We start from the raw sequence: 13,517 nt of genomic DNA on the forward strand, positions 1-13,517 counted from the left end.
TGGAAAATGTTTGCTTGGAATAACAATAAGTTATATAACAAATACATGGATCTGAGAACAAACAAAAGTATGTGACATCATTAGAGGAGTGAACACACATTGCAAGAAAAACACATGGACAAAAGAAGCTATAAAATGGAATCCAAAATATTAAAAAAGACCCAGAAGAAGACCACACAAGAGATGTGTAGATGAAATCAGGAACTTTGCTGTCTTTAGTTTTTAAAGTACTTTTAACATTCATTATTCAAGAATTGTCCATGAACAATAAATACCTTCACTTGCTGACTAAACTGCTTTTGATGAACAGTCAAATTGTATTGATGTCATTCAGTGTATTTCCATATAATCGTTGACCATCAAAGGAATACGAGAACATTTCACTGCCATGTACTATAACTCACTAAACTAAAGAGGCTTACAGATGTACCCTGGGCATGGAGTTTTGCTTTTGTAAATCAGAGGAAATCAATGTTCTTCCTGTAATTGTCTACTGAAACTGCAATGTCAAGAGCCCCTATCAAAAGAACCCAAGCAGATTAGAGCTTTATCAATTTAATCTGAGTTATTTACAGCATTATGCAGTCCAAATGTAAAAATTGCATGTTTTGCTTATACACCATCATAATGTCTCCAACCAAGAGATACAGCTGACTTGCTTCAATTTAGATTTGAGCTATATCTCCCCAGTTTAGATTACCTACTGATTCCAAAGATCTCATTTAGCCTTAATGTAGTGACTACCTTACAGAGATGACACAACCTTTCTATATAAAATATAAATCATGCCATCGGCAAGGTAAGCACCCAGAATGGGAAAGAACTGCACATATAGTCTTTTACCATGGTTAAAGCCAGCATAATTTGGTAAAACACAGTGAGATAATGTTAATGCATGTATTTGTATGACAAACCATATCCTTCAAACCATCAATCCACAACAAAGCAAAAGCCAAGAAATAAATCAGATTATGCCAAAGTGTAGTGAAAGCTTAATCTGTAGAGTAAATACAACCACAGGTGACTTTTAATTATTATATTTTAAATTACAATAGGGAAATATATTGCAGAAGTCACCTTTCTGAAAAAACATTGGTGCAGCTATTTCAATATATTTTTATTATAACACCACCATCTATAACTGTACTTTTATTATTTTAAATGGATAACAGTCTTACTATAAATATACTGCAGCCAGCTCTCCTACTAGCATTGCTAAAGTGCATTGAGTAACTTGTGCATTGAGACATATATTGTCCCACAGGTAAATAAACCGAGCAGGACAATTTTAATTTGTATTTTAATAATGGTATAAAGCAGCTGTATGCTTCATCCTACTGGCTGACTCATACAATTTTAACAGTTTCCCACCCCTAAACAATAGGAAACGGTATTGTATTACTGTAAACTCATTGTGTCTCTGTGAACCTTGATCTGGGAAACCCACGGGAGTTTAATGCACACAATAGTGCTCATCCCACCCCGCAGCATCTTCCATAAATCACTGTCAGTGCCAGCTGACCCCACCAAGCCCGTTCCCAGCGCGCATGCCTGGCTTTCCGATAACACGGAAGTCGGTGACGCACGAATTCAGATGGGGGACTAGGAAATAAACAAAACATCGCCATTGAGTCTGAAAAACGGGGTGAGTGCAAATATGATTTATTTAATACTGTGCTTTTATGTTGATGGGCTCGATGCATTTTATTAACACGGCACAGCCTTTTCAATTTACGAGCATTACAGCTGCTCTTCCTAGGAGTACAGCTGCCCAGTCGGCATTACCGTCGGCATTACACCGAACTGCTGGAACACAATAAAACCAATAGCCCGTCCTTGTCTTCAGGATTTCTGCGATGTCAGTGTGGATATTTGAATAAAACAGGTTTGACATTTTGCTTAAACGTGAGGATAGAGACGTGTGTGCAATTTAAACGTGCTGTCACAAGCTGCGAGCAGCGCTATACCTTTGAGCCGAGACGGCGGGGACTCGGACGCTGAGATTAGAGACGGCTGAGGACGGGCTGATGGAAGCAGGACTTGACAGACCATAGACGCTCTTCTTCTTCTTCTTCAGCATCATGTTGGGAGATGCAGGTTACAACTGTATGTATTGCTAGATTTTCGCATGCATGTCATTGGAGAGTATTAGAGATATCAATATATATATATGTTTGTATTTTTAAACGTGTCTGCACCGGCAAATAACACATTCAATTTGATGCCTATTATTAGGAAACAATGGTCTGACACGGTGACACGAGTGACGAGCTGGGTTTTCTTGCTAACACTTTCCCTACCTTCAAAACGAAGCCTTTGTCTAGTGTATAATGACAATCTATATCAGATGGTTATTATGATGATGATGATGATGATGATGATGATTACAACTACATATATATGTATATAACACTTAAATAACATATAATTACATGTTTCTGTGCCCCCACATTTTCATCTACCTAAGCTAGTGGGGTCTCAGATTCATCAAACTGGGACCTAATCTACAGCCCTCACCTGAAAAAGTGTTTAAATTATGTATACTTGTGCATAGACCCCCATTTGTATGTGTGAGTGAGTGAGTGTGTGTCTATTCCCAAGTGGGGACCTGCAGGGGTCCCCAAATGTGTAACTTTGTTCTCAGTGCTGCCCCTGAATGCCCTTTAGGCTTGTGCTAGTAGTACGTTGACCTGCACACATTCATACACTATTCCTTTGATGTTAATAGTCACCTGGGAAGTCCGCTCAGTGACTTAGGACTAGTACTTCTTACTGAACGCATCTGTTTCTTTCAGAGAAAGACCTGAGAAAACCTGCTGCATGCTTTGTACAAAGCTGTTCTGCAGAGCAGGGCTCACAGTGGCTGCAGGTTCGGACACAGTCCCATTGCATTCTGGGCGGGTCCCCACTTTGTAAACATGGCTCCGTTCCTCACTTGGCTATTTTTTATCTTTTAAAATTATTATTTTATTAAAATATTTTAACAAATATTATTAGTATTAAACTTAAAAACAAAATGTTCTGTTTATTTTTGTGTTTCATGGAAAATAAGCTATGGGCCAAACTTGGCTGCTGGAGAATCATACTCCCCAAATAGATGTGCATGTGTTTATATTGGCCTTGTCGATTTTGTAGTTTTTCATATTGTGAATGCGTCACAGATATGCTCTCACTACTTACTCTTTTTCTTATTAGTGTATTATTTTTACTAGTGTGATGTGCAATACTGCATGTATACATAACTGAAAACAGCTTGATTAGGATGTGTTGAAACTCCATACTGTCTGCATATTCTCAAAAAACATCTGACAGGTTTTCGGGTTGTATGAAGTATTTTTTTGTAGCCTTTCCAGAATTCAGTGTCAATAGTCTGTTAGAACAGTGGTATCAACCCTGTCCTGTTAGTTTTTGTTCCAACTTAGACCACAATTACTTTAATTGAACTAATAATTTGCTTAATTTGACTTAAATTATTTAGCTTACAAAAAGTCTGTGAATTCATCTGCTTTATATTGGTTAAGTTTATATTTACCTAGAAATCTTCAAATGTGTAAACTATTAATACATTTTGATTAAGCAAATTGTTAGTTAAATTAATTAATTCAATGCTGGGTTGGATGCAGCAGGATGGTGCCCCCCCTCCCCCCCAGTGAGAACTAGTTAGAATATCTTGTAATACTTCTGATACGATTAATATGACTAGATGGTTCTGCCAACAGAAGCAACAGTTGGCATCCCTCCTGTTATTTTTGAACAGGATGGCAAGCATAATTCTTACCTGCAGGCTACCTAGCACAGGATATGCATTTTTGTTGTTGTTGGGTTTTTTTCTTCTTGAAATTTACAGCTGGTAATTCTATCTCTGATAATTAATGCTGCTGTGTTTTACTTCAATACTCACTTCTTAGTTTTAGATTTTTGTTTTAATATAATATACTGTAGTTGGATTTCCCTCATCAGTGTAGGACTTTAATTAAATTGTTTACAACAGAATTGTAGAAAATGGAAAATAATAGTGTTCAAACTGCTAATTAAAAACCAAATTAGGCAAGTGCAAAGTCAGTCCAGCTTAGCAAGCTAATTGACACAAAATTGCTTTTCAGGCACTTCACAATTTAAAGGAATGTGCTTCTGAGTGGAGGCAAATTAATTTATAATCCTTCTTAAGAGATGCATTTTAAGATGGATAATTGGCACAGGATCCAATCTGTTCAATCTAACAGCACTTAGAAGCACAACATTAGTTGACTTCAGTTTAATATTATACAATTTAGAAATAATTTTCGTCTGGTTCAGTACTTTAAGGCTGGTGACACACGTGAGAAGTGCACAAATGTGTAGCCTAAGTCCTAATGAAAAAAAAATAATTTACAGGTAGATAAATCGGCACTGATAATATGAGGAACAACAGAGGCTATTCAAATTTGAAGTTTAGGGAAAGCCTGAGAGGGCAATACAAATCAGAAAGAAACAACAAAAGGTTGACAGTCTTTAAAAAAGGACTGGATGTTTTCTTTCTTTTGTGAAATAAACTTAGCTATACCCTGCTGTGATTAGAGCCATGCATGACAGGTTTAGTTTCAGGCAATTGTCCAATTGAAAATCTTAAATTCTTGATTTTATTAAATGTCTCCCAAGAACATTTACCTTAATTTACCTTACCTGCTGCTGCCATTTTCACATTCTTCACTTAAGTAATTTGTGACTCCCTAAAAGTTATAATGTTATTCCTACCCCACCACTCTTTAACTGTTTTTAGGGTGTAGCCTACCTTAGTATTTCTTCACAGTTCCATAAGGGTTATCATATTTTCTGCTAATAAAACATTATTTCTCTCTCTGTGCTCTAGCAGGTTAATTCAAATACATTCATTTGATCATATTTTTTCCATGGTTAACTTTGTCCTGTTGTATTTCACCAGAAGGACTGGCATGATACATTTTTGGGCTTTTGCCTTGCTTTACTCCTGTGTGCTATAGCACTTGCCAAAATGCCAGAGTTGCTGAACTCAAATCAGGATTATTGATTAGACTGGTTAGACTCCTGGCTGGTTGTTTGGTCAATTCTCAATAAATCTGCTTTTGATTAAATTTACTTTATTCTACTCTTCTGCCCTGTGTTCTATCTATTCACTGGACACACCGTCAATACGATCCAATCCCTTCCATCTCTTTTGCAGTTTTACAAGATTCTGAAATCATTTGCTTTATATCCCATATTCGACTGGGGTGTTTTGCAATATGAAATATTATGTTATAAACTGAAAAAAATTGAAAAGAACCTGCAGGTGGCATGCTTAATATGTTCTGTATTTACCAGTTTACTATTATTTATATTAAATACTATACATTTCTTATTATTGTGCATATGTATTCTGCTATTGTTCTTCCTGCTTAGATAATAGATCATCTTTATCTGCACTAAACACTAAAGCTAATAGTCAGGAATTGCACAGTGGAACCAAAAGAGCATTGCCCAAACCCAGTGGTGCAGTGTTATGCACTCAAGCATGTCCTAGAAGAACAGCATTGACTACCCTAAGATATGTAACAATGACAGCTCAGATTTTCACCCATGTAGAATATTCACCTTGGGAAGAAAACACACCCAGAGTCCTCCATTTGACAGCCTCAGCCAGTTTCTAGTGGCTTATTGATTCCTGAACCTCATCAAGCTGTTGTTGAAAGGATGCAAGTGAATTGGCATCCACAGCATGGCCAGCCAGTATATTCAATACACCACAAGTCTTTGTGACTTGAAAGTCCTCCTAACCTTATCTCTTATATACACTTCTTGTAATTAATTTATATTTATGTCCTCTGGCCATGAATACATTATTTAGAACTTCTCAGTCTTGTCTATTGTACATATTAAAGAGGTTTGGATATCTTGGTATAGGCCCTAGTATATCTTTTTTGCTCCAAGGAATTATCCTTTTTCCCCCCATTCTTTTCCTAAACAGAGCACAGGTACTGCTATGTTTTTGCAATGGTATACTCTCCCCAGAGGTATTTACCAGTAGTATTTACTCTCAGAATGCTCTGTGCCTTCACATTTTTGTAAATGCCTGCTGTACTCCCTGCAAGCTGCCATCACACTATCTGTTCCAAGAGAACAAATGGTCTGAACAAATAGGCCCTATACTGTTCTGGCAAGCCTCTAGTTCAAAAATGAAATATCTCCTAAAATTTATCTCAACAACAGGCAGCTACACTTGAGTTTCAATATTACAAATTTCTCCAGTGAGCTAGCGAGTGGAAAATAAACATTTTTTATTGAGACTTTTAATAATGAACCGTTCTCTCACTGTCGTCATAGCATTTGCTCGCAGTTCTGGAATTACCACAAGTCTTGACTCTACAGTAAATAACAAAGCTAAATCAAGCTAAGGATTTCAGTAAACATGATAAATAAAACTGATTTATCAACATTTCTCAGAGCTGAAATCATAGTCCATAGCTTTGTTGCCAAGATTCACTGGTAGCCACTAATTAGTTTATATTGCAAAGTAAGAACATAAGAAAGGTTACACAGAACACTGTGTATACAGTTCATTTAGCTGTTTGGATTTTGGTAGTCCAATGAACTTAACTCAGTAGTGAAACATCTATATCATGGTTAGATTGTTCCAGCTGCTCAAAACTGAAAACATTGTCTTTTAAGTGTGTTCTTTCATTCAGATTTCCTTGTTGAGCATAATAACAGGAAAAGTCCAACAGTATTTAGAATCCAAAACCCAGAATATAGTACTTTTCTTTTATAAAGGGTTTTGGTAAGAAAATGCTACAATATGCAAATAAAGCTAGATCCTTTCTTTATTTCTCTTAGAAAGATGCATTTTATTCCTTTTACTTCTTCCTAAAGCAAAGGTTGTCAGTGCTCCTTTTATTTTTTATTTTTTTTAAACTTACTCTGCAAACGTAACTTGTGCATTCCTTATAATACTCATGGTAAGTAACTTTAAGCACATTGAGATTATATTACTTAACAATTACCTATGGCCTTTCTGTACCTGTGTTAATAATAGTAGTGTTTGTTATTTATAGAAGAATAGTTTTAGTATATTTTAAATGTGTAGTTTAATTTTTTTTCATGTGGATTAGATCCAAACTGCAGTATTGTACTGGCTATTTGGCATACATGCCTTTTATGTCCATTTTATCCTGAAATGGGTCAAGCAGACATTTACTGTGACAGCTGAATAGATAAATTAAATATTAATATTTTAAATTATTTCTAAATGCAACTTTAGCACAATTTGCAGCAAAAATGTTAAATTCACAGATGAGCTGGTCTCAAAGCCTGCATATCCTATTCATTACTGACACTTTTTTTTGACTGTTTTTGATATTTCCACATAACTTGGCCTGAAACTCACAGGTTTCACACTGGTGTTAAAGTTTCCAGGAAAACATGTTTTGCTTATCAGCCTGAAAATCTTTGTCAGTCAGTCTGAAATTGATTCAGTGGGGACACTGAAAAGGTTAATTTTGGTTGTAGGACTGGGCTTGGCTTTGATACTATGCTATACATGACAACCTTCAGCTTCCCTTAACCAATTCACACATTACAAAAGCTCTTCATTTAATTGATTTACTATTAACGTGTATGTAAATAGCTAGCCTATACAGTACTATACATAAACAATGTATATTTGAAGGTTATTCCAATTCTTATTAGCAGAAGACCTTAACTTTCTTTCAGAGCTATTTGCTGTAACCTTAAGTAGTTTCAATATAATGGATTAAGCCTAGTCACAATGAAACTAGAAGCATATTTCTTTCTGAGTATCACCTAACCACCAATTCTATTTATATTGGTTAATCTCTCTCTTTTTCTGTTTTATTTAGCAATCTGTTAAAGTTATATAAGAATAGTCTACACCTTCATTATTTATTAATGAATATACGTAAACGTTTTTAGCATTAGATTATTAAAATAATTGACAGGTTCATTTTTTTTCCAAGACTACTGTGGTATAGTGGTGAAACATCAAGACAAAATCAAATGTGCTGACTGAAGATTATTGTTTCTGACCATGTCCATCCCTTTATGACCACCATGTACCCATCCTCTGATGGCTACTTCCAGCAGGATAATGCACCATGTCACAAAGGTCGAATCATTTCAAATTGGTTTCTTGAACATGACCATGAGTTCACTGTACTAAACTGGCCCCCACAGTCACCAGATCTCAACCCAATAGAGCATCTTTGGGATGTGGTGGAACGGGAGCTTCGTGCCCTGGATGTGCATCCCACAAATGTCCATCAACTGCAAGATGCTATCCTATCAATATGGGCCAACATTTCTAAAGAATGCTTTCAGCACCTTGTTGAATCAATGCCATGTAGAATTAAGGCAGTTCTGAAGGCGAAAGGGGGTCAAACACAGTATTAGTATGGTGTTCCTAATAATCCTTTAGGTGAGTGTATAGTGTTAGTCAGGTTTATTTTATACATTACATTATATGGATATAAGGGTGATAAAGATGTAAAGCAGTGGGTCTCTTTTCTTCAGATGCTAAATGACTGCTCCAATCACTGAACACAACATAATATGCTTGGCCATTGAGTTGAAAGTAAAGCTTAAGGCACAGACACCAACGAAGAATAAGGATGAATTGAAACAAATAATAATATTTAAAATAACATTTTTTTTAAATGCACTAATAATATCCAGAAGCTTTCTTTACTGTGAAGTATTTTAAACATAAGTGAAAGTAGGTGTTATGTCAATTCTGTACTCTTGTAACCTGCTCTGTTCATGCTCCTGGCTTTTCACTGGTGTGTCATCTGTTAGTTGATTGCCAGTGTAGGCTACATATTGCTTTTTTATGATTGAAAAGAAAGAGAAACCTGCAAACCAGTTGACTAAATTCCAGAATTCCTTAATCATACACCACTGTGCATTTATTTCTTTTGATAAAACAGTATTTAGTTTTGGTTGTTTTCCAAATAATTGAATCCAGTATTTATCGGAAAGTACCAATCACAAGTAGGCTAATGAGTCATACAGTCTGGCGTCAGTATAGGTATGATTATATTTTATACATTCTTCTGTATAGTAACTCCTCCCTAGAGATGACATGTGATTTTTGTAAACCATTTCCACAGAGAACTTAGCCTTCTCCAACACTTTTGTTTTTGCTTGATAATGATTCACAGAGTAAAGTGAATGTCTCCAAGAACACTGGACAACCAGGTTTTCCTCACAGCTGACCTGTGAACAGTGCCTTGCTTGTAAATCTGTTCAGTGAAGTAAAACCTATTGGTCTTGACAGACAACATAATGAAGGGGAAAACAGGGTTATTTTAGTTCCTTTGTTTTAATGAGGCCATTGCTTCTGTAAAATGCCATTGGAGCAATAAAGTAACTAAACCATAAAAATAAAAAAGTATGTTAAGGTTTTGATTCTTTATCACTGTATATTAACAGGCACCCACTGACAGTTATCACTGTTCTGTGATTGGGGTAAAGTCTGCAACACATCCACTAAACTGGGATAACCATCTGACTGCCATGAAAGCCTATCCATTAGTTTAATGTCAGAGTAAAATGTAATTGTTTGTAGTAAAGAAAAGAGTAAGATATAGACTTTAGTCTGGTACAGGTTTATGTGAGGTGTATATTTAGATCACCTGAAAGCTCATATCAACTGCATTTACAACAATGGAGTGGATATGGTAATTTATGTCTAATATCTGAGAATAAACTAGTTACTTTAAAATGTCACCGAAACTGCAAAATTAAAGAGGCAGTATAAACTAGGCTACACTTTAAAGTAAGATTGTCTTTGGGGAGCCTACTGTTTTGCATGTAGAATCCTATGTGTTGTAAATGTTCAATGTTCTTTTTAGGTTTGAGGAAAAATTGTGTGGCTTATTTTAATAATACAGAGCCAAAGTAAAAAGAATATAGATTTTTTTTTTCTTGCACATTTTTAGTTTTGAAGCTTACATCTTGTGAACTGCATACAAAATTAATCTTAAAGGAGAAAAGTAATTTTCATTTAATGTTCCTTATAGGAAGGTATAATTATATACTACTTATGCAAATTAATCTTTGTAAATTCACAGATCGCAGTGCTTCTTTTTACAGATTGTGACTAGATTGGTTGTGGGAATATAAGGTTTAACGTTTTAAAAGAATGTATCATTAAAACATTTTTTGTAGTTTCATGCCTATGTGTGTGGAGTTACTTTTATTAATTTTCTGAGACACAAATGTAATAAACTGATTTCTGTGCCTGGTACCAGAAAGATAAATGTTTTCTCCTGAAAATTTTAGTATATGAAACCTGCAGTCTAATACAGGAGAACTTTTGTTTTTCTTGGGATAGAACATTTTGAATATTTCCTTGCAATATTTTGTCTTTCATTGTATTTTTACATGGCTTAAGCCTCATAATAGCATACATTTGCCAACCACTTGGAAGTGGTACACCTTATAAAAAGCCACAGTATTTGTTTATTGTTTATTTTGTTTAGTTTTTATTATCTATGAACTACACTGGTTAATGTATTTTGAATGTTTAGCTTACGACTGAGTGTAATGTCTGCATTGTATGCAACATTATCCTCTTGTGATAAAATATAGTGACTAAATATACTTTAATAAACTAATAAACGTGGGGTTCTTCTCTGTGCTCAATGCCAACGTCTAAATGAAAATGTGCCTGTATCATAAGTTGGCATTGAGCACCGTATCATAAATTAGGCTGAGCTCCAATTCCTCTCGTCTGCTCAGTGCAGGAATCATTGGGATATGGAAGAATACTAGGAATGAGGCCAGTGTTTGTCTTACACTTGTATACCATTAAGTGGTGAACATGCAGTGCTGTATTTGTTTAAAGCTGGGCTGTTGCAATAATCATTAAGACTAAGGTAATCAGCAAGACTATTGGGCAGATATAATAAGATGGGCCAGTCACAGCACAAACATGCTGTATTTACACTGTGACACTTCACTTTATTTGACCAGATTTTCAAAATCAATTTACTACTTACCTGGTCAGGAGTGGTTGGTGAAAAATGTATGTGGTTAATATGATAAAAGAAAATGTGATTTTAGTATATTGCAGGGTTTTTTCTGATGAAACTTGACGCAAGAATATACCCATTTCACTGCATGAGCGACGTACCTTTGAAAAGTTGAGCTCCAGACATATTCTTGACAGCTGAGGTGTACTTTTATGGCTGCTAATCCCCAGTGTCAATTTTCTGCTTTTGACAATATATTCACCTTTCTTTAAAACCAGAGTAAGTGCCCTTTTTAATATAATTTATTTATTTAAGTTCTGAAATGTGCAGAAAGGTTTGACAAGTGTAGTAACCTTTGAAAGTTGAGAAAATTATTGAAGGAAGAATGTTAGTATGAGGCTCTCACAGAACTCCTTGCAGATTGTTTTTCAGTCATTAATGAAGAGCTTGTCACCTTTTTGCATAGAATTATTGTCTTTTTAGTATCTTAACTGTTTACTGTTCATTAGATGTCATAACATATCACACTTTCCTGTACTGTTTTCACATCTTTGTCATGCTTAGTTAGTTTTTCTTTAGTTAAACAATACATTTCCAAAGAAATGTTCAAGGCCGTGCATTGTCAACAGATGTTTGTTGAAGAGGTTTTAGTTTCCTAGCAACTTTTTACTTCATGTAAGGTCAGACAAGTTCTACAGCCTTGTCCATATTTGTAATGTAAAGATCTACTGGGATAAACCAAGGCTTTCAGTGTTTAGACATACCTGAGCTGTAAGCAAGATTTGTGCTGTCACAATCAACTTACAAGCAAGAATAATATTAAGCATGTAGGCCTATATGATGTCTCTGCTGCTTTATAATTCAAGGTCAGCCGATGTTCAATACTTTTCTTTTTTGAGCAAACAATACATACATACTCTTTTTTTTTTTTTTTTTTTAATTGGTTTTTGTTTTGTTTTTACACCACTAAAATACACTCCTACGTAAAAGGAAGTTAACCCAGGTGGCTGTCCTCAATTTCAGCATATTGAAATATATGAATTTTTATTTTAGCAAACCCAATCAGAACTTGAAGAGCATTTGAGTTTCTGAGAACACATCTGAGTAGAGCTAAGATTACAAACAGGCTTACATGCTACAATGACCACGTTTCTTTATGCAGTTGCCATTTAAACTGCATGAGGATTTTTAAAGGGACAAAATACATCATTATTGTTTCATATTCATTAATTACTTAGTGTACTTAGGCCATCTTTTTTTGTTTGTTTTATTTTTAACTAGAGTGACCAATGGGAGACCTAAATGTCTATAGCCTAATTTCTTTATATTATTCTTGCTTGTAAGATGATTGCTTTGTCAAGCTCCTAACAGTGGTGGAGACTACAGAGAGACTTAATAACACTAATGGAAGGACGACTAACTCAGCAGTGCAGTATCTCCTTGGAGACAGACAGACTGTCTTCCTTCTCTTTAGCTTGCATACTACTTGCGTCACATAACCCTGGTAGCAGAATCAACAAAGCCCTGTAGAATCAAACATTGTCAAGTGAGGAGACAATATGAATGAATGTGTGATGGCATATAACCACAAAATCAAACATTAAAATACCTGTTTTGTTTCAATTTGTGTGCATCAAGATTGACGTACATTGATTAGGAAGACTGAGACGATTATTAATCACAAGTTTATAGTGGGAGCTGTATACCTATATATAAATGTGTAAATGTAAGTAAAGCAGCCATTGTATCACTAAAGAAATGTGGGGGAAGCTCAGTTCTTGTCCGTTTTTGAATCTTTACATTATCATTATTGTCCTTACAGACAATGTAGTAATTTATTAAAACACAAAGCAGTTAGTTGACATGCGTCTTCGTGTCGATGTCTCGTATGGCACTGTGGGGGGACGACCACAGTCCTGGGCTTGAGAAATAGGCGGGCTCTAGGGAAACAGAAACACAGAAGGCCGTGATATGGTGCAAATGTAGGTGAATTTATTATGTAAAATGCTCAGTGGATAAACAGAAGAACCAAAGCCAAACCAGAACCTAGCTCCCCTGGGCCCTGTTCCTCATAACTGGTTAGCTGTGGTAGCCAGATAACTTGCCAGAAGTCTGGCTTTTTCCATTCCTCAAAGCAAGCTTAAAGTCCAGCTGAGTAAGTACTATATCATTTAAATCAGGCTATCAAATTAACTGAATTTGGCTGATTAGCCTGCATTAGTTAAACCAGATACAAGGAATGGGGCCCTGGAGCCACCTACCTAAACTCCTTCCAGGTCCTTCTCTTCACACAGACACCAAACAGACAAGGAAACAAATACACCTAAACACAAATCCACACTCAGAGTGCAAAATAAGTAAATAATTGTTGTCGTTGTTTCTCTCTGCACTTCTAACTCTAAAAGAAGGCATGCCAACTTCTAGCCTTTATATAGGAGCTAGGCCAATCAGGGGAGACTTGTGAGTCAGGTGCTCCCCACCACTTATTCATCCCCCAAGACTTCTTGGGACTATAGTTCCATTTCAGGTGGCCAT

General features: G+C 35.7%; 1 protein-coding gene across 2 annotated transcripts in view; it reads left to right on the forward strand.

The window, feature by feature from the left end:
• Positions 1-1,537: 1,537 nt before the first annotated feature.
• Positions 1,538-13,517, forward strand: part of marchf8 (membrane-associated ring finger (C3HC4) 8) — a 71,880-nt gene continuing 59,900 nt past the window's right edge. The window contains exon 1 of one of the 2 annotated variants that reach the window (XM_066692903.1): positions 1,538-1,645. The gene's annotated coding sequence lies outside the window, so the exon portion shown is untranslated. The remainder of the gene's footprint in view (positions 1,646-13,517) is intronic. The other variant, XM_066692902.1, reaches the window with a different exon arrangement.

This window comes from Amia ocellicauda, chromosome 20 (assembly GCF_036373705.1).
Source record: "Amia ocellicauda isolate fAmiCal2 chromosome 20, fAmiCal2.hap1, whole genome shotgun sequence".
Taxonomy (NCBI): domain Eukaryota; kingdom Metazoa; phylum Chordata; class Actinopteri; order Amiiformes; family Amiidae; genus Amia; species Amia ocellicauda.